Source organism: Hylobates moloch, unplaced genomic scaffold (assembly GCF_009828535.3).
Source record: "Hylobates moloch isolate HMO894 unplaced genomic scaffold, HMol_V3 SCAFFOLD_11, whole genome shotgun sequence".
NCBI lineage: Eukaryota > Metazoa > Chordata > Mammalia > Primates > Hylobatidae > Hylobates > Hylobates moloch.
The window spans coordinates 57,577,456-57,600,147 of NW_026652286.1; the positions used below are offsets into that span (position 1 = coordinate 57,577,456).

Sequence of the window (22,692 nt, forward strand, 5' to 3'; positions counted from 1 at the left end):
GATCTTGCTTCTTCATCCAATTTGCCACTCTTTGACTTTTATTGGGGCATTTAGCCAATTTACCTTCAAGGTTATATTGATATGTGAGGATTTGATCTTGTCATCATGTTAGCTAGCTGTTATGTAGAATTGATTGTGTAATTACTTTATAGTCTCAATGGGCTATGTTATTATATGTCTTTTTGTAATGGCAAGTACTAATCTTCTGTCTCCATGTTTAGCACTCCCTTAAGGACCTCTTGTAAGGCAGGCCTTATAGTAATGAATACACTTAGCATTTGCTTGTCTAAAAAGGATTTTATTTCTCCTTTGCTAATTAAGCTTAGTTTGGCTGGATATAAAATTCTTTGTTGACAAACACCACATGTTCTCACTCATAATTGTGAGTTGAACAATGAGAACACATGGAGATGGGAGCAGAGGGCATCACACACCAGGACCTGTTGCGGGGGTAGGAGACTGGGGGAGGGATAGCATTAGGAGAAATACCTAATGTAGATGACGAGTTAATGGGTGCAGCAAACCACCATGGCACATGTATACCTATGTAACAAACCTGCACGTTCTGCACATGTATCCCAGAACTTAAAGCATAATAAAAAAAATTCTTGGTTGAAATATCTTCTCTTTGCACATGCTGAATATAGGCCTCCAGTCTTTTCTCCCTTGTAAGGTTTCACTGAAGGGCACACTATTAACTTGATGTGGTTCCCTTTGTATTGCCAAAAGAGCATCCCAAGAGCCTGTTCCATGGTGTACCCATAGTTCTTTCTGGCAATGGCAATGTACTTAATCAGCTTTGCTTCTGACTCATTCTGATTTGGTGACCACACCAACATGCCAAGACTGTCCCAATCTTGGCTGCATCTTTCCAATTTGGTAGGGTTGAAGTCAGTCACCACCACGTGGTACTGGGGTCTGCCCCTCATGTCACCACCACTGTGCTCCCCATTGCTGGACAAGCCCAAATGATCTGCCTTCATCCCAGGAGGTTCTGCTGCCATTGCCATTGAGATCCCCCCCTTGCCAAATTTTTATTCTGGCTATTACTGGGAGCAGTGGCAGTTGAGGCAGCAGCAGCTGAAGTGGAGGTGGTGGCAGCGGACAAAGATGTGGGCAAGACATGGGTGGCCAAGGTGGTGGCAGCAGCTGAGGAGGTAGCCAACATAGCTGTGTTGTTCCTCCCTCTCCACTTCTCTGAGACCTCAGGGCCTTTCTCCACCATGACTGGCATCAGCAGGGGAAAAGTGCTGGGGACCCACAGCTCCTGAGGATGGGGTCCTGAGCCAGCAGGAGGGAATGTGGGTGGACATGGGGTGGGTGTGGGGACTTTTAGGCAAAGTAGGAGCCCACAGGTGCAAGTTAGAGCTGGGGCAGGCCCAGATGAGCAGAGCAGAGCACAGTTGCTTCAATCTCCCAGTGCCAAACTGAGCAATTTTGCTCTTATGACCACTTTCACTTCATTAGTATTCTTTTAACTTTAACCCACTATTTAATGGAAAAAATTAACCATGAATCCATTTTCTCACAAATCACCTTTTAGCATCTTATACGACTCTAGCATTCATCCATAGGCTTTAAGAAATACTGGCTTTAAGAAGTACTGGCTTCCACTGTAGTCATGATTTTCCTAGTTTGATATAAAAACTATTATTCACATGCTTTCTTAAAATATATATATAAATAAAAGGCAAAAATGAGCTCTTCATTGAATCAACTGAACCAAAATTTGTGTAGTTCATTAAAGTTTAAATCATTCCTAAAGGCTGGGACACTTAAGTAATAATACATGAGCCTAAACTATTAATTCGCAGCATAAATTCATCGTGGATCTTATTTCCAAATATAATTAAAATATATCTATGTCACTGAATTATTCTGTTAAAAATACTTTCATTCTTTTTCTTTTTATTTTTTGTAGAGACAATGTCTCTCTGTACTGCCTAGGCTGGTCTCAAACTCCTAGCGTCAAGTGATCCTCCTGTCTCAGCTTCCCAAAGTGTTACAATTACAGGCCTGAACCATCAGGCCTGGCTAGATATTCTAATTTTAATCTGATGTACACACTTCTAGGTAATGATTCCTAAACTTAGTGTTTATTAGAATTACCTAGGGTATTTATGTTAAAATGAAATGTCCTGGAATCCTTATCAAAGTTGCTGAATCAGAATTATTGGGTGTAAGATGCAAGACTGTACATTTTTAGCAAACATCTTAGGTAACACAAAAAATTCCGTCTCTAAAACTATTATTTCAGGTGATTGCCAGTATGAGAGGATTTCTCTATCACAGTTCCAGAATGCCTAAGTTCACCTGCTTATGCTGATTGGGCTCAGTAAAGTCTAAATAAGTCCTTCCTGGTCCTCTATACGGGAAGAAAATATCTTTCGTCTACCATTTCTGCTTTTTTCACAATGCCAAAACTGCCTAATGACCCTTTTCTCAAATACCCCATTGTTAAGTGAAGCGTCAGTGTATGGAAAAAACAAAAACACTGCCAAATATAACCAGGCAGATTTTCGGAAGAACAAATTAGAACATCTAGAAATATTAAATGTAATCATTAAACTTAAAAATTCATTGGACTAGTTAAACAGAAGATTGTACATAGCTGCAGAAATAACTAATAAGGTGGAAGATAGCACTAATATAAAAACTTACCCAGAATGCAGCTCAGACTCACAAAGTAATAAGAAATAAAAGAGAGAGACCAGAAAGATATAGCATATTCAACTACTTAAAGGAAAGAAGAGCAAGAATAAAAGAGAGGCAATATTTAAAGAGTTAATAGTAGAGAATGTTTTCAGTAAATGCATCTTACATGAAAATTATATTCTATTGTTAACTCTAGGGAAAAAAGGGAAATCCAAAAAGGAGTATTCTGTAAGACAATAAATAGTAGCAACCAAGTAACACGAGAAAAACATAAATCAAAAGAATCTCACAATAAATTAAAAGGGAATCCATTTGGCCTCAATACTTGGAACAGCATTTATGTACAAATCATTTTGTCCCCAGCTTTGCAGTATTCAATTATGATAATGTTTTCACAGTTACTTAAATCAGTTCTTTTCTTTCCCATCCACTTCAGTGTGGTTAGGTCATCCATCTGTAATACAATTAGGTTCATTTCTTAGTATTCATATTCCTTTGTGGGTTCAATCTATATCCTGGTTAGTTTTGTTTAGTTTGGTGGTGTGTGAAGGGTATCCGAAATATTACTATGGTAATATTTCCATATTACCAGATTATTTGAAAAGATATACTCAGATAAGTATATCACATCCTGCTACCTAAAGCCCATTGCATCACTTCCATCCCTTTCCCACCCACCCTCTGTGTATAAATAATTTTTTTTTTTTTTTTTTTTGAGATGGAGTCTTGCTCTGTCACCCAGCTGGAGTGCAGTGGCGCGATCTCGGCTCACTGCAGGCTCCGCCTCCCGAGTTCACGCCATTCTCCTGCCTCAGCCTGCTGAGTAGCTGGGACTACAGGCGCCCGCCACTGTGCCTGGCTAATTTTTTGTATTTTTAGTAGAGATGGTGTTTCACCGTGGTCTCGATCTCCTGACCTCGTGATCCTCCCGCCTCGGCCTCCCAAAGTGCTGGGATTACAGGCATGAGCCACCGCGCCCGGCCGTGTATAATTAATTTATCTGGTTTCTGATTTATCCTACCTGTATTTCCTTCACACAAATAAGCAGACATCTGTGTATTTTTTAGATCCCCTTATTTCTTACATAAAGAGTAGAATATTATATTTTTCTTTTGAGCTTTGCTTTTTTTATTTGACAGTGTGTTCTGAAAATGATACCATATCAGTCTGTAGAGCTCTTCCTTATTCTTTTTTAACAGATGTACAGTACTCCATGTGGATTTGCCATAGCTTATGTAGTTGCTCTCCTACATATGAACATGTAAGTTGTTTGCAATTTTTTATAATTAGAAACCATGCTATAATGAATAATCTTCTGCATATATATTTTTGTTTTATTGGAGTTATCCCTTTAGGATACATTGCTACAGGAAGGATTACTGGACTGAAAGGTAAATGCACCTGTAATTTTTTACTAGGTATTGTCAATTTTCCCTCCAGAAGGGTTATATCAATTTGCATTTACATCACCAATGTAGGAAAATTTCTGTTTCTGCACAGCCTTGCAAATAGAATGTGTTATCTTTTTTATAAGGGAAAAAATGGTGTCTCAGTGCTATTTACATTTGTATTTCTCTAAATGAAAGTGAATTTGAGCATTCATTCACATATTTCTGTGCCACTTTGATTTCTTGTGAATTTTCTGTTCTTATATTTCTCAAAAATTTTTATTGGCTTTTCAGTCATTTATCCCTCAGTCTTTAACAGTTCTTTATATATTAAGAATATTATCCCTTTGTGGGTTAATATCCAGAATCTACAAAGAACTCAAACAAATTTACAAGAAAAAAGCAAACAACTGCATCAAAAATTGGGCAAAGGATATGAACAGACATTTCTCAAAAGAAGACATCTATGGAGCCAACAGACACATGAAAAAATGCTCATCAGCTCTGGTCATCAGAGAAATGCAAATCAAAACCACAATGAGATACCATCTCATGCCAGTTAGAATGGCAATCATTAAAAAGTCAGGAAACAACAGATGCTGGACAGGATGTTGAGAAATAGGAACGTTTTTACACTGTTGGTGCTAGTGTAAATTGCTTCAACCATTGTGGAAGACAGTGTGGCAATTCCTCAAGGATCTAGAACTAGAATTACCATTTGACCCAGCAATCCCATTACTGGGTATATACCCAAAGGATTATAAATCATTCTACGATAAAGACACATGCACACATATGTTTATTGTGGCAGTATTCACAATAGCAAAGACCTGGAACCAACTGAAATGCCCATCAATGATAGACTAAATTAAGAAAATGTGGCACATATACACCATGGAATACTATGCAGCCATAAAAAAGGATGAGTTCATGTCCTTTACAGGGACATGGATGAAGCTGGAAACCATCATTCTCAGCAAACTATCACAAGGACAGAAAACCAAACACTGCATGTTCTCATTCATAGGTGGGAATTGAACAATGAGAACACATGGACACAGGAAGGGGAACATCACACACTGGGGCCTGTTGGGGGGTGCGGGCTGGGGGAGGGATAGCATTAGGAGAAATACCTAATGTAAATGATGAGATGATGGGTGCAGTAAACCAACATGGCACATGTATACCTATGTATCAAACCTGCACATTGTGCACATGTACCCTACAACTTAAAGTATATAATTTTTAAAAAGGTAAAATTTTTTAAAAAAGAATATTAGCACCTTGCCTGTGGTACAGGTTAAGAGTATTTTATTTATATGTCAGATGTCCTTAATTTTGTTTATGGTGTTAGTTGTCATGCAATTGGTAGTCAAATTTATCAATCTTTTCTTTCATTTTCTCTAGAATTTGAGTCATGGTAGAAAGCATTTCCCTATAACAAGATGAAAGAGGAATTCATGCACGTTTCACTGTTGTACTTATAGTATTTCATTTCTTATATTTAGATCCCTAATCAATTTGGAGTTAACTTTTGTGTATGATGTGAGATATGGATCTAATTTTATCTTTTTCAAATTGCTACACAGTTGTCTCAGAACCATTTATTAATGGTTGACTGAATTCTACTTGACTGAATTCTTTTCTTGTTGAGTTAGTTTTATCATTGATTTTCTGGGGTAGAAGGTATGAAAATTTTGTGGGGTTTTTTGGTTTGTTTTTGTTTTTGTTTTGTTTTGTTTTGTTTTGTTTTGTTTTGTTTTGTTTTGTTTTTCGAGATGGAGTCTCACTGTGTCGCCCAGGCTGGAGTGTAGTGGCATGATCTCAGTTCACTGCAAGCTCCACCTCCTGAGTTCATGCCATTCTCCTGCCTCAGCCTCCCGAGTACCTGGGACTACAGGCACCCGCCAACATGCCTGGCTAATTTTTTGTGTGTTTTTAGTAGAGACGGGGTTTCACCGTGTTAGCCAAGATGGTCTCCATCTCCTAACCTCATGATCCACCCGCCTGGGCCTCCCAAAGTGCTGGGATTATAGGCATGAGCCAGCATGCCTAGCCAAGGAATGAAAATTTTATGTAACAGTGTTATCATCTGCTAGTAAAGACAGTTTTATTGCTTCACCCATTCTTGTGCCTGCAATTGATTTATCTTGCCTAATTGCATTGGCTAATTAATCTAGTATAATGTTTAATAGTAGTGAAGACAGTTGGCATCTGTACCTTAGTCCTGATCTTAGTAAAACTGCCACTAGTGTTTCTTGATTTTAAAACATACTTGTTTTAGGACAAAAGTACAATCATGCGTCATTTAACAATGAGGATACATTCTTAGAAATGTGTCATTAGGTGATTTCATCATTCTATAAAAATCATAGAGTGTACTTACACAAACCTAGGTGATAAGGCCTGCTACACCCTTATACTATATGGTGTAGCTTATTGTTCCTAGGCTACAAACCTGTACAGCATGTTATTGTACTGAATACTGCAGGCAATTATAGCACAATTATAAGTATTTGTGTATCTACACATACAAAAGATACAATAAACATATGGTATAAAATATAACAAAAGAGATATCTGTACAAGGCTCTTACCAGGAAAGGAGCCTGTGGGACTCTGATGAGTCAATGAGTGAGTGGTGAGTGCATGTGAAGGCCCAGGACATTACTATACACCACTGAAGACATTATAAACACTGTAAACTTTGGCTACACTAAATTTATATTTAAAATATTTTTATTTCTTCAATAATTACATTAGCTTACTATAACTTTTTTGCTTTATAATTTTTCTAATTTTTTTAACATCTTTACTCTGTTGTAATAACAATTAGCTTAAAATGCAAACACATTGTACAGCAGAACAACATATTTTCTTTCTTTATATCCTTGTTTGATAAGATTTTTTCTATCAATTTTTTTTTTTTTTTACTTTTTAAACTTTTTTTGTTAAAAACTAAGACACAAACACACATATTAGCCTAGGCCTATACAAGGTCAGGATCATCAATGTCACTGTCTTCCACCTGCATATTTTGCCCCACTGGAAGGTGTTCAGGGGCATGGAGCTGTCATCTGCTTTGATAATAATGCCTTCTTCTAGAATACCTTTCTGAAGGAACTGCCTGAGACAGTTTTCCAGGTAACTTTTTTTTTTATATAAGTTAAAGGAGTACACTCTAAAAAATGATTAAAAGTTTAATACAGTAAACACATAAACCAGTAACACAGTCATTTATTATCAAGTATTACGTGCTGTGAATAATTGTATGTGCTAGACTTTTATACAACTGGCAGCATGGTAGGTTTGTTTATACCAGCATCACCACAAACACATGAGTAATGCATTGTACTATGACATTACAACAGCTACAATGTCACTAAATGACAGAAATTTTTCAGCTCCTTTATAATATTACGGGACCACCATCATATAAGTGCTCCAGCATTTACCAAAACATCACTATGCAGCACATGACTATTATATTTTTTATCATCTTGAGAAATTATTCCTATTTCCTTGAGTGTTTTCATTATAAATTTATGTAAATTTTTACCAAAGGTTTGTTCAGGTTTGTTTATATGGAAAAATTATATTTTCCACCTAGATTTATTAATGTGGTATATGGTATTAATGGATTTCCTCACATTTCTAGAATAAATTCATTTGTTCATAGTGTATTATTTTCTTAATATGGTATTAAATTCTGCTGGCTAACACTTTGTTTAGAATTTTTGCATCAATATTCATTAGAGATATAGAGCTACAGTTTTCTATCTTTGTGCTAGTTTTATCTGAATTCGGTGTCTGTGTTATATTTCCTTCCTTTTCAATGCTCTGCAGTAATTTACAGAGAACTGAAACTATCTAGTCTTTGAAAGTTGAGTAGAATTCCTTTGTGAAACCATTTGGGCCTGGTGTTTTCTTGTCGTTTTTTGTCAAGTAGTTCCTTAATAACTTTATCTCTTCTTCTGTTAAAGCTTGTTAACTCTAATAGGGTCAGGCTTGATGATTTATACTTCTCTAGGACATTTTCCATTTCATCTAGATTTTCAAAATTGTCAGAGTCTGTCTCTGTAAGATAAGCCTGTTCTCTAAATCATGGGCCTAGTTCTTTAAATGATACAGACTTTGAAATACCTTTCCTATACTCATGCTCTGATCTACCCAGGTAATTTTATAATATTTTAAGACCTAGGATGGATTTAATCTTCTCAGTGCTTGCTCTAACTCTCTCTGACTCCCTCTCCAGAGTGTCCATCACATGTCTCTTAGTACTTTTTCTTGGGTGCCTTTGCTTCCAGCAAAGTGGGTGGCAGGGATGGGATTTTGTGGGCCCCTGGTGCCAAAATTATTTTTGTTTTCTCTTTTTACTCACAGTGTCTAAATAATAGCATTTGTAAAACAGAAAAGTAAATATACAGAATATACAAGTTGAAATAAACACCTAGTCTAATATTTTATATTAAAATAATTATATAACATATAATAAAGTAGTAATACTTAATATGTGTATGTAAGGTGTGTAATAAAGTAATAACATACATGTATAATATATGTAATATGTAGAAATATACTAACACATGTGTATCTAATGCACTTTTTTTAATCTACTATGACTGCGTCCTCAGTTGGCTCTCTAAAAGGTAGTTCTCCCTAACTTTCATGCTGTTTCATAATGTGAGTTTTTTCATTACTATTCTCTACCTTTATATGTCAATAAATTTTCATTTCCTCTTATATACAGTCTATATTCAAATTGCCCTAATTGTCCCAAAAATGTCATTTGAATGGCTTTGTCCAAATCAGTACAGAACCCAGGTTTATGTATTGCTTTTGGTTATAATGTCCATTAAGTGTTCTTTTAACCCAACACAATTCCATTATTCTCCATTTTTTCCCAGGAGACAGACTTGCTGAAGGGATAAAACTAGTAGCCCTTCAGTGTGTCTTACCTTCTGAATTTGTCTAACTGCTACCATAGAGTGACACTGAGCTTGTGTACTCTCTCCCCTATATTTCCTCTTTCTTTATCCCTCCCTAAACTAGACAGTGCACTTTTAATGGTCCAGGATTGTGACCTGTTCATTTTTGTATGTCCAGATTTAATACTATGCCTGACTCATGGTCAAGTTTTAGTGGGTTTTTTTTAATTAAATAAAATATGTATTGAATAAACCTGTGAAAGAGCAGTCATTCCTAAAGTTAACAGCAAGCCTTGGCATTTTTTTCAGCTTATTATGACCTAAAAAGTTCACCTATGTGTGCACACATTCTCTCTCTCTCACACACACACACACACACACACACACGCATACATGCACACACATACACACACATATACACACTAGAACATATCATTTGAAAGTACAAAAAGAGAGTGATGATATATGGTTTTTGAGAAAGGCAGAACCTGATAGAGCAGCGAGGAAAACCTTCTGAAGTGGAATGATAATGACAGTGATTATACCCTGCAAATGTTGCTATTAGGTGAGCAACAGGGAGTGTTTTCTTGGCAAATGGGCTTGAGCGTAAATGTTTCCAGAAATCATACATCATTTCAGCAAAGAAAATTAGGATACAGATGCAGAATGGAAGTAATAAGCCACTCTGTCACAGATTTGAAAAAGCCGATGTGAAGGAAGTTAATTTTTAAAAACAATAATAGCAGTATCTTATGTTTATAAATACACGAGGCAGACTAGTAAGCACCCAAAATAATCATCTTGAGACCTGATTCTAGTTCTGCCCTCATTGTGTGTTACTTTCAATAAAGCATTTTACTTCTTTGTGCCTCAGTCTATCTATAAAATGCAAATAATACTTGCTATTGTCTTAAGTAGACCTGTTGGCTTCCTGAATCTGATCAATCTCATCATCCAAGGCAGTGAAAGGAAGGCCTTCTTATGGGGCATCTCGGTCTTAGGCCCCAGTTCTCAGCTCCTGAGCTTCATCTTTTCTATGAGACTTTCTCAGGTGACTCATAAAGATTGTCCCTAATTGCCATCTCAAAAACTCGAGGCTTAGTTTTGTTACAGGAATTAGAGGGCTTCTTTAGAGCCTAATGACAGACAGAGGCAGAAATAAAGCCCAACATAAAGATACATGAAATTCATTTCAATAGAATTTAGGTGATAACTACTTCATATAAAGAATTTATGATATAAATTCTATTCTCTTGCCCATGACTAGACTCTCTGAACTTTTATTCAGTAAAAACTGTTTCCACTGTAGTTTCTTTTATTTCCTATTTAGATTATATTATGCAATATTGCTTATTCTAATAAGACACTATACAAAGTATAGTGATATATCATCTTGATTGTATTTTCATAATTTCTCAAACTGCCATCCAGGTGTTCCATTATGGATCCTACAGGCTATATTTTATAACTTGATTGATTTGTTTCTCATTTTTATTCAGTATTGCTGAGTTGGATTTCCCTTAAACATATCATTATATGTTTTTCAATTCCTGCTTACTCTTGTTTTTTTTTCAAACTTCATTACTTCATTACAGAATTTATTTTAAATCTTAGAGAAAATAAAAAGTTGATGGTAACACTGTATGCTATATACTGTTCAAGACAGAGCAATAAAGTTCAAATCAAATACATAATTTTAAACAAAAAAAAAAGCAAAATACTGTACTTAAGTAGAATAGATAGTAACTCAATACGGCTGGTTTCTATACTCCAGAAAGTCAAGTAAATCCAGTGTCTCCCATTATATCAAGAGTAAAGAAGCACATTGAGGGTTGAGGTACAAAAGCCAACACTGTAAAAACAGACCATTTCAAATCATTATGCACAGGGTCTCTTCATTCTTGTTAAAATCATACTAAATATTGACAAAATTCATCTTGGAAGTTTCATAAGGATCATTCCTTAGAAAGATATTTACAGTAATTAATAGCTTTTGTGGAAGTATGGCACGTCTTGGTGCTCCTTGGGGCACAATATTGCTTAATTCTCCAAAGGGAGACCCCCCCCCAACTCCCCAATTCAAAAGGACAGACAAGTACATAGGGTGTGACTTGATAGGGACTTTAAGAAGAAAAGGAAATTTACACATTGTTGAACCACTACCAGATGTCAGGTAGTACATAGTTTTCCACATATTTTTTATTTTGAATTTCATAACAACCCTGTGAGAAATCTGAGACATGGAGAAGTTGAGGAATTTGCATGATATCACACACCTAGCAGAATTGGAACCAGGATTCAAATTAGGTCTGTCTGGTAAGTCCATGATCCTTTCACTGGGCCATGCTGCATGGCTACAAGACCCTTCATATTCCCATAAAATATATCCTTTACTGGTCTTCCTAAAAAGCAGCAACCATCCCTCTTTCATCCCTCTTTCTACTTGCCTGAAATTATTGCCCCCCTTAGCCTGATAATAGGATCAAGAAGACAGGTTTTAGAAAAATTACCATTGAGAATTTTTACCCCAAAGAGCACAGCTGCATGCCTTTGTGTTGTCTTCTCCAGAGCAAAAGTTAGTTGATCACATATGATAACTATTACTTTAAAAAAAAGAAACACCACATCTGGTTTGTGTGCTTCAACAAATGAGATTCATGGTGTTACAGGGAAGGGGTCCCTATCCAGACTCCAAGAGAGGGTTCTTGGATCTCGTACAAGAAAGAATTCAGGGTGTGTCCACAGTGCAAGATAAAAGCAATTATATTAAGAAAGTAAAGTGGTGAAAAAACAGTTACTCCATAGACAGAGTAGGACATTCCTGAAGGTCAGAGGAGGAACGTGTCCACCTTAGGTACAATGCTTGTATGTATGAGGAGATGTGCTCTGCTATAAGGGTTTGTGATAAAGGATTAATTTTCCTTTTTTTTTTCTTTGAGACACAGTCTCGCTCTGTCGCCCAGGCTGGAGTGCAGTGGCGCTATCTCGGCTCACTGCAAGCTCCGCCTCCCGGGTTCATGCCATTCTCCTGCCTCAGCCTCCCGAGTAGCTGTGAGTACAGGTGTCTGCCACCACGCCTGGTTAATTTTTTTGTATTTTTAGTAGAGACGGAGTTTCACCATATTAGCCGGGATGGTCTCGATCTCCTGACCTTGTGATCCGCCTGCCTCGGCCTCCCAAAGTGCTGGGATTACAGGCTTAAGCCACTGTGCCTGGCCAATTTTCTTAATTACTATATTTTGCAATAACCGATATTATTGTCTTTAAAGCAAAATTAAGAATGCCTTTGTTCTCCAGAACAGCATACGTGGACAGTCCCAAGTCTGGGTCTGTTTAGTAAGCACTATTAATTTGTTCCCTTAACCGTAAACATCTAAAGGCAAAAAATGCCTAACTTTCTGAGAATGCAGCCCAGCGAGTCCCAGCCTCATTTTCCCAGCCCTTGCTCAACATGGAGTCGCTCTGGTTCAAATGCCTGTGACGATGGGACTGCAATAAGATGTTAAAAACAGTAAGGGACATCACAAAGAGAGGGCAAATAATGGTGAGGCATCCATTCCATTAACAGGTGGGAGGCAGGAAGTAGTCAATGAATAGAGAAGGCAGACTGAGGGTCAGGATTTGTAGAAAGGGGTTGTAGGCAAAAGGACAGAGCCAGGAAATATGGAAGCTCTGGCCAAGGGTCAGGATAAAGACTTCACAGAAGTAGAGAAAGGAATCATAGGTGGGACATAAAAGAAAAATGCAACCACACATAAAAAGGAATTTCAAATCACCATTGCTCAAAATGGTCATTCCAAAAGTCAAAGAAACAATATAGATGTACGTATGCATAATGTATATATTCTTGTTCTACTTTGCCACTTTTGGGGGTGCAGAAAATAATCACCCAAAATATGACATTTGGGCATGCTGAGTGCTTTTGAAAACTGAAAGGCCTCAGAAATTAGTCTCAGAATCATGCTTCTCCTAACCTTGTCTTGTTTCTGCCCCTGAAGCACAGGAAGGGTCTCTCTCTGGAATTTTCTAATCTGGCCAAGAAAGCTTCTTACTAAAAGAAACACAAGTACCTTCTATCCACTCTCTGTTATCTGATTGCAGAAAATAAAACAAGAATGCAACCAGACCTGGATGGACTTTTTAGCAAGATAATGCCTGACTGTTGGGCTCATTCAAATTCCAAAGAGAATTATTTACAAATTAATTTCTGTCTCCCTCATCCATTTATTCTTTCTAGTAATCATTTACTGTATGTCAAAAAACTGTCACATTTCCCTTCTCCTCTGTCCCCTATATAAAAGGGTATATAAGCTTCTGTACTCTACTGGGAGATTAAGGTAATCACCATGAACTCCCCCACGATGTTAATTAATCTGTATGCCTTTTTTTCCTATTGATCTGCCTTTTGTCAGTTGATTTTTTAGCGAAACTTCAGAGGGCAAAGGGGAAGTTTTCCTGTGGCTCCTACATAACTGTTGACTTTTTCCCTATATCAAGGGCATGGTACATTAAGAGGCACTTTTTTTTTTTGAGACCAAGTCTCACTCTGTCACCCAGGCTGGAGTGCAGAGGTGCAATCTTGGCACATTGCAGCCTCGACCTCCTGGGCTTAAACAATCCTCCCACCTCAGCCTCCCAAGTAGTTGGGACTACAGACCCATGCCGCCACACCTAAATTTTTTTTTTTTTTTTTCAGACAGAGTCTCGCTCTGTTGCCAGGCTGGAGTGGAGTGCAGTGGCACGATCTTGGCTCACTGCAATTTCCGCCTCCCAGGTTCAAGCAATTCTTCTGCCTCAGCCTCCCAAATAGCTGGGACTACAGGCGCGTGCCACCATGCCCAGCTAATTTTTGTACTTTTTAGTAGAGACAGGGTTTCACCATGTTGGCCAGGATGGTCTCAACCTCTTTATTTTCTATGTTATTTTTTTTTTTTTTTTGAGACAGAGTCTCACTCTGTCACGAGGCTGGATTGCAGTGGCACGATCTTGGCTCACTGCAACCTCAGCCTCCCAGGTTCAAGCAATTCTTCAGCCTCAGCCTCCTGAGTAGCTGGGACTACAGGTGTGCACCACCACGCCCAGCTAATTTTTGTGCTTTCTTAGTGGAGACAGGGTTTCATCATGTTGTCCAGGATGGTCTCAATCTCCTGACCTCGTGATCCGCCCACCTAGACCTCTAAAAGTGCTGGGATTACAGGCGTGAGCCACCATGCCTAACATAAGAAGCATTCTGAATTTATGATCAGAAGTTATACCAAGGCATTTAGCAGCCTAACCAGCATTTTAAATTCAATGCCCCAAACTGAAGTTATTATCTCTTTCCCCCCTCCATGATCACCCCAAAATAGCAACCTAACCTTCCTATACTTTCCTTTCCGTGGAGATAAAATTATCATTGAATAATGCAAGCCAGAAATTTAGGAGTCATTCCAGACTCTTTTCTCTACCTCAGGTTTACATCCAGTCAGTCACTAAGTTCTGTCAATTATATCTCTAAGCATCTCTCCAGTCATCCCTTCATCTCCATCCCCATTAGTACATTTTGATTCACACTCTCATTATTTTTCATTTAAATTATTATAACACTGCTGACAGTATTCTTGCTAACATGCAAATTTGATTAATTTACCTCCCCTGTTTAAAAATCATTGAGTTGCTCATGTAAACCAAAAATAAAATTCTAAGCCCCCCAACCAACTGAACGGACTCCTCCTCTCAGCCACCGGCATTCCAAGTTAACCGGAAACACCAGTTCAGGCCATGATTGGAATGGGTGCTTGGACATGCCTCATTATAGCTTTCTTTCTTTGGAATTCAGGCTCAACTGACCAGCATTAACATTAAAACAGAGACCTTAATTCTGACAGAGCAGACTGTTTGTAGCAATAAAATACAAGCATGACAGACAGCAGACTCTGAAAGAAACACCAGAAGAAACACTAAGTGCCTTCTATCGACTCCCTGTTACCTCATTATTTATAGCTGAAAAGAAAACTAAAGAATGCAACCACACCTGGATGGACTTTTATTATTATTATACTCAAAGTTCTAGGGTACATGTGCACAACGTGCAGGTTTGATACACAGTTATACATGTACCATGTTGGTTTGCTGCACCCAACAACTCATCATTTACTTTACGTATTTCTCCTAATGCTATCCCTCCCCCAGCCCCCATCCCCCAACAGGCCCCAGTGTGTGATGTTCCCCACCCTGTGTCCAAGTGATCTCATTGTTCAATTCCCACATATAAGTGAGAACTGCAGTGCTAGGTTTTCTGTCATTGTCATAGTTTGCTAGGAATGCTGGTTTCCAGCTTCATCCATGTCCCTGTAAAGGACATGAGCTCATCCTTTTTTATGGCTGCATAGTATTCCATGGTGTATATGTGCCACATTTTCTTAACCCAGTCTGTCACGATGGACATTTGGGTTGGTTCCAAGTCTTTGCTAGTGTGAATAGTGCCACAGTAAACATACGTGTGCATGTGTCTTTGTAGTAGCATGATTTATAATCCTTTGGGTATATATCCAGTAATGGGATTGCTAGGTCAAATGGTATTTCTAGTTCTAGATCTTTGAGGAATCGCCACACTGTCATCCACAATAGTTGAATTAATTTACACTAGCACCAACAGTGTAAAAGCATTCCTATTTCTCAACATCCTGTCCAGCATCTGTTGTTTCCTGACTTTTTAATGATTGCCATTCTAACTGGCATGAGATGGCATCTCATTGTGGTTTTGATTTGCATTTCTCTGATGACCAGTGATGATGAGCATTTTTTCATGTGTCTGTTGGCTACATAGATGTCTTCTTTTGAGAAGTGTCTGTTCATATCCTTTGCCCACTTTTTGATGTGGTTGTTTGTTTTTTTCTTGTAAATTTGTTTAAGTTCTTTGTAGATTCTGGATATTAGCCCTTTGTCAGATGAGTAGATTGCAAAAATTTTCTCCCATTCTGTAGGTTGCCTGTTCGCTCTGCTGGTAGCTTCTTTTGCTGTGCAGGAGCTCTTTAGTTTAATTAGATCCCATTTGTCTATTTTGGCTTTTGTTGCCTTTGTTTTTGGTGTTTTAGTCATGAAGTCCTTGCCCATACCTATGTCCTGAATGGTATTGCCTAGGTTTTCTTCTAGAGTTTTTATGGTTTTAGGTCTAAAATTTAAGTCTTTAATCTATCTTAAATTAATTTTTGTACAAGGTGTAAGGAAGGGATCCAGTTTCAGCTTTCTACATATGGCTCACCAGTTTTCCCAGCACCATTTATTAAATAGGGAATCCTTTCCCCACTTCTTGTTTTTGTCAGGCTTGTCAAAGATCAGATGGTTGTAGATGTGTGGTGTTATTTCTGATGCCTCTGTTCTGTTCCATTGGTCTATATCTCTGTTTTGGTAACAGTACCATGCTGCTTTAGCTAGTGTAGCTTTGTAGTACAGTTTGAAGTCAGGTAGTGTGATGCCTCCAGCTTTGTTCTTTTGGCTTAGGATTGGCTTGGCAATGCGGGCTCTTTTTTGGTTCCACATGAACTTTAAAGTAGTTTTTTCCAATTCTCTGAAGAAAGTGACTGGTAGCTTGATGGGGATGGCATTGAATCTATAAATTACCTTGGGCAGTATGGTCATTTGCCCAATATTGTTTCTTCCTATCCATGAGGATGGAATTTTCTTCCATTTGTTTGTGTCCTCTTTTATTTTGCTGAGCAGTGGTTTGTAGTTCTCCCTGAAGAGGTCCTTCACATCCCTTGTAAGTTGGATTCCTAAGTGTTTTATTCTCTTTGTAGCAATTGTGAATGGGAGTTCACTCCTGATTTGGCTCTCTGTTGGTTTGTTAATGGTGTATAGGAATGCTTGTGATTTTTGCACATTGATTTTGTATCAGTCAAACTTTGCTGAAGTTGCTTATCAGCTTAAGGAGATTTGGGGCTGAGACGATGGGGTTTTCTAAATATGCAATCATGTCAACTGCAAACAGGGACAATTTCACTTCCTCATTTCGTAATTGAATACCCTTTATTTCCTGCTTTTGCCTGATTGCCCTGGCCAGAACTTCCAACACTAAGTTGAATAGGAGTGGTGAGAGAGGGCATTCTTGTCTTGTGCCAGTTTTCAAAGGGAATGCTTCCAGTTTTTGCCCATTCAGTATGATATTTGCTGTGGGTTTGTCATAAATAGCTCTTATTATTTTGAGATACATTCCATCAATACCTAGTTTATTGAGTTTTTAACATGAAGAGCTATTGAATATTGTCGAAGGCCTTTTCTGCATCTCTTGAGATAATCATGTGGTTTTTGTTGTTGGTTCTGTTTATGTGATGGATTACATTTACTGATTTGTGTACATTGAACCAGCCTCACATCCCAGGGATGAAGCAAACTTGATCATGGTGGATAAGCTTTTTGATGTGCTGCTGGATTCAGTTTGCCAGTATTTTACAGAGGATGTTCATATCGATATTCATCGAGGATATTGGTCTAAAATTCTCTTTTTTTGTTGCATCTCTACCAGGCTTTGGTATCAGGATGAGGCTGGCCTCATAAAATGACTTAGGGAGGATTCCCTCTTTTTCTATTGATTGGAATAGTTTCAGAAAGAATGGTACCAGCTCCTCTTTGTACCTCTGATAGAATTTGGCTGTGAATCCATCTGGTCCTGGACTTTTTTTGGTAGGTAGGCTATTAATTATTGCCTCAATTTCAGAGCCTGTTATTGGTCTATTCGGGGATTCAACTTCTTCCTGGTTTAGTCTTGGGAGGGTGTATGTGTCGAGGAATTTATCCATTTCTTCTAGATTTTCTAGTTTATTTGCATAGAGGTGTTTATAGTATTCTCTGATGGTAGTTTATATTTCTGTGGGATTGGTGGTGATATCCCCTTTATCATTTTTTATTGCGTCTATTTGATTCTTCTCTCTTTTCTTCTTTATTAGTCTAGCTATTGGTCTATCTATTTTGTTGATCTTTTCAAAAAACCAGCTCCTGGATTCATTGATTTTTTGAAGGGTTTTTGTGTCTCTATCTCCTTCAGTTCTGCTCTTATCTTAGTTATTTCTTGTCTTCTGTTAGCTTTTGAATGTGTTTGCTCTTGCTTCTCTAGTTCTTTTAATTGTGATGTTAGGATGTTGATTTTAGATCTTTCCTGCTTTCTCTGGTGGGCATTTAGTGGTATAAATTTCCCTCTACACACTGCTTTAAATGCATACCAGAGATTCTGGCTACAGTAACCAAAACAGCATGGTACTGGTACCAAAACAGAGATATAGACCAGTGGAACAGAATGGAGCCCTCAGAAGTAATAACACACATCTACAACCATCTGATCTTTGACAAACCTGACAAAAACAAGAAATGGGGAAAGGATTCCCTATTTAACAAATGGTGCTGGGAAAACTGGCGAGCCATATGTAGAAAGCTGAAACTGGATCCCTGCCTTACACCTTGCACAAAAATTAATTTAAGATGGATTAAAGACATAAATGTTAGACCTAAAATCATAAAAACCCTAGAAGAAAACCTAGGCAATACCATTCAGGACATAGGCATGGGCAAGGACTTCATGTCTAAAACACCAAAAGCAATGGCAACAAAAGCCAAAATAGACAAATGGGATCTAATTATACTAAAGAGCTTCTGCACAGCAAAAGAAGCTACTGTCAGAGTGAACAGGCAACCTACAAAATGGGAGAAAATTTTTGCAATCTACCCATCTGGACAAAGGGCTAATATCCAGAATCTACAAAGAACTTAAACAAATTTACAAGAAAGAAACAAACAACCACATCAAAAAGTCGGCAAAGAATATGAACAGCCACTTCTCAAAAGAAGACATTTATGCAGCCAACAGACATGTGAAAAAATGCTCATCATTACCGGCCATCAGAGAAATGCAAATCAAAACACAATGAGATACCATCTAACACCAGTTAGAATGGCGATCATTAAAAAGTCAGGAAACAACAGGTGCTGGAGAGGATGTGGAGAAATAGGAATGCTTTTACACTGTTGGTGGGACTGTAAACTAGTTCAACCATTGTGGAAGACAGTGTGGCGATTCCTCAGGGATCTAGAACTAGAAATACCATTTGACCCAGCAATACCATTACTGGGTATATGCCCAAAGGATTACAAATCATGCTACTATAAAGACACATGCACACGTATGTTTATTGCAGCACTATTCACAATAGCAAAGACTTGGAACCAACCCAAATGTCCATCAATGATAGACTGGATTAAGAAAATGTGGCACATATACACCATGGAATACTATGCAGCTATAAAGAAGGATGAGTTCATGTCCTTTGTAAGGACATGGATGAAGCTGGAAACCATCATTCTGAGCAAACTATCTCATGGACAGAAAACCAAACACTACATGTTCTCACTCATAGGTGGGAATTGAACAATGAGGACACTTGGACACAGGGTGGTGAACATCACACACCAGAGCCTGTCATGGTGTGGGAGGAAGGGGGAGGGATAGCATTAGGAAAAATACCTAACATAAATGAGGAGTTAATGGGTGCAGCACACCAACATGGCACATGTATACATGTGTAACAAACCTGCACTTCATGCACATGTACCCTAGAACTTAAAGTATAATTTTAAAGAAAAAGAAAAAGAAAAAAAGAAATTCCATAATAAAAAAAAAAAACTAAATCATAATAGTCACTGCAGTATTTCACTTGGAGGAATCAGAGGTATGCCTAGGTCCTCTCCCATTATTCATTTTGTTCTATGCCTCATCTTTTGTGCCCCACTACCCTTTAATCTCCATAAAATAAAGGAGAAAAAAAGTGATTTCCAACTTTCAACCTTTTAGTATCATAGCAGTTTTAAGCCAAAAATAATCTCATATCTTTGAATAATTTCAAGACATAACATAAAAATTGATATAAATTAAAACTAACTTGAAAAAAATGATTTAACTATTTATTGTCTCCTATACACCAACCACACTCATCAGATGTTACCTACATTTAATTATATATATAATCACTGAAAACTCAGATATATGACGGTCACTCTCCTGCATGAGAAGAACAAAGGGGAAGGCCTATAAATTTTCACAATGACACCTTCTTATAAAGTCATTATTTCCTCCCCCTTGTTCTTCAGAGGTATTCCAAGTCTCCAGCTTTCACAATTCCTGGGTCTTATCTCATGAAGGGGCCAATACATTTTTTTTTCATGATAGCAAATGTGCCACATCTATCATCTGATTTGGATCTAATTTATCTGAGGGTTGAATATCATCTTGATCTTTGGTTTAATACTTGGTATGCTGACATTTTGTTGAGAAACTACCAAATCGTTACCAGGAGCACCACATTTGACTGATTTTCAAGGTCACTGTTTCTCTCTCTCTCTCACATACACACACACACACACACACACATACATGCATGTGCACACTTACCCATTCTTATGAATATTAATTTTTCAAATGCTTTTTTGGCTGGTCTTTCCCACATTTCACATATATCTTAGAACAGAGGAACAGAGGACACTACAAAACTGAAAGATAACTCTTGTCTCTTCCTTTCATAAATTAAAAAAAAAGAGAGAGAGATAAAATTTCTTGCCCAAGGATTATAGCCCAGTACTTTGGATTTTTAGCTTTAAAAATTTGTGACATCATGCTATTTTGTTTTTGCACATTTTTGGCAAATTTTGACAATATATTTTCTATTTATAATATGTCGTTTAATAAATCAGGCTTTAATGTTATTATACATGAAATTTTTGTGGTATATACACAATTTATACTAAATAGTTAAGTGCTCGGCACAAGAAGATGATCAATTGATCAACTGATTGAATAAAAGATTGAATATTCACTAAGTTTTCATTATGTGCAAGGTATTTTTCTAGGCATAAAAGATTTGATTAGCACTTTTATTGAAATTAAATCAAATATATGGAAAATGATCTGTTAATTACTTTAAAACATTTTTAAAATGAGTGTGGGGTTTTCTGGATTATTATCCATTATTTTCTTTACTATTTTACTTTCTTTTTTCCAAAAATATCTATCTTTTTAAATGACAATCAAACATACTCCCTGTGAATTTAATATATTAAAGAATACTTATCAAGACTCTTCCTAAATTTTGAGTAGTCAGTTGCTCATGTTTAAAAGAAATAAATGGTCTAATCAACTTTACATTATACTAGGTTTCTCATAACAACTTTATTGCTGATAAGAAGCCTAGTTGAGATTTATGTGTTTAACAATAAAGGAAAAGCTGTACTTTTGTTTGAGGCATGTGCTTTAAAGACAAAAGGACTAATTTTTTATTTTTAATTAAATGTTAATGAAAATTTCTAGATAGTCCAATATCAGCCATCCCAAGCTCCAGCAAAGACAGTAATAGGATAACAATTTCCAGTGATTCCTTGTTAATGTGCCCTTGTTTGCTATCCAAGACTGAGTTTAATCTCCAAGTCGAGTCACCCTTGGGTTTCCTCTAAAGACAAAATTGCTCAACTAGCTAATGAGATTGTCCTTTTCCATCATTTGTCAGCTATTTACTGATCTACCTACCTGCCTTTGAGAAGCTGGGCTGTGATCCATCTTGCACAGATCACCAAACACCCACCAAAGGGTAATAGCTTTAGCTCTTTAGACCCAGAGCTTAGAGATGAAATAATCTGAATCTCATTTTAAACTGCCTGAGGTATCCATTTAATCAGATTAAAGCCAATTTCATATTGCACATAAAAAGTTGTAAGAAAAAGAGGCAGAAGAGCCATAGACTCTCCATTTGTTGCCTTTTTCTGGGAAATCATTCTCTAAATACACAGTCTTCATCTTCAACTGCTGTAGCTCATAGTAATTCCATATTCTTTTTTTACTCCTGATTATACAATGCCCTTGCTGAATAATTTTTCCTCTTCAGAGGCATTTTTGCCTTTAACACAGTATGATACTTTATAGTCTGTTTACTTCAAACTGAGTAGTAACAGAATTTGTCCTTTTTTTTACATAATGATGAGGAAAGGGAGTCACACTTGATACTGAGAGTTGAAAATGTAAAGTGAAAATGCAAGCTCCTAGAGTATAAAGGAATATTTATGGAATTATTATGAGACAGAGATCCAATTTTGATAAGTCTGGTATAGACCTATTATAGTGAGACATTCAAAACAAGAGAACCACAAACTGTGTTCACTTATGACAAAGAATGACATGAATTTCTACAGCAGCATTTTATTCCTTGAGCATTTGCTAGTCCATTGATCAGTCAATGATCTCAAGCTTTTATTTTTTCATATTTACAAAAGAGGTAGAATTCTTGCTTTTCAGTGTATGAGCTCCAAGAGGGCAGGAATCATGTCTACTTTGTTTACTACAGCATGCCCAGAAAGAAACAGTAGGTAAGTAGATAGATGATAGATAGATAGATAGATAGATAGATAGATAGATAGATAGATAGACAGACAGACAGACAGACAGATAGATGATAGACAGACACACACACTCTTTCATTTTGCTCAGTGAAAATTGTTTCACTTATTCCACCTCCACTCCTCAACAGTGTGTTTCCAGAATGTGGTTAAAGGACTTGGGAAGCAGAATATTTTACTGGGAAGCTTCTGGGTTCTTATGTCAGTCACACCTAAGTTTCAAATTCATGTATACAATATTTGGCAATTTACAGAACTTAACTAGGTCTGTGTCTCTTATAGAAAATGGCACCAAGTAGGTGCTCAATAAATTG

At 37.3% G+C, this 22,692-nt stretch overlaps 1 protein-coding gene across 4 annotated transcripts in view; it reads right to left on the bottom strand.

The window, feature by feature from the left end:
- Positions 1-22,692, bottom strand: part of DLG2 (discs large MAGUK scaffold protein 2) — a 2,210,459-nt gene that overhangs the window by 1,917,736 nt on the left and 270,031 nt on the right. The gene's annotated exons all lie outside the window — the stretch shown is intronic.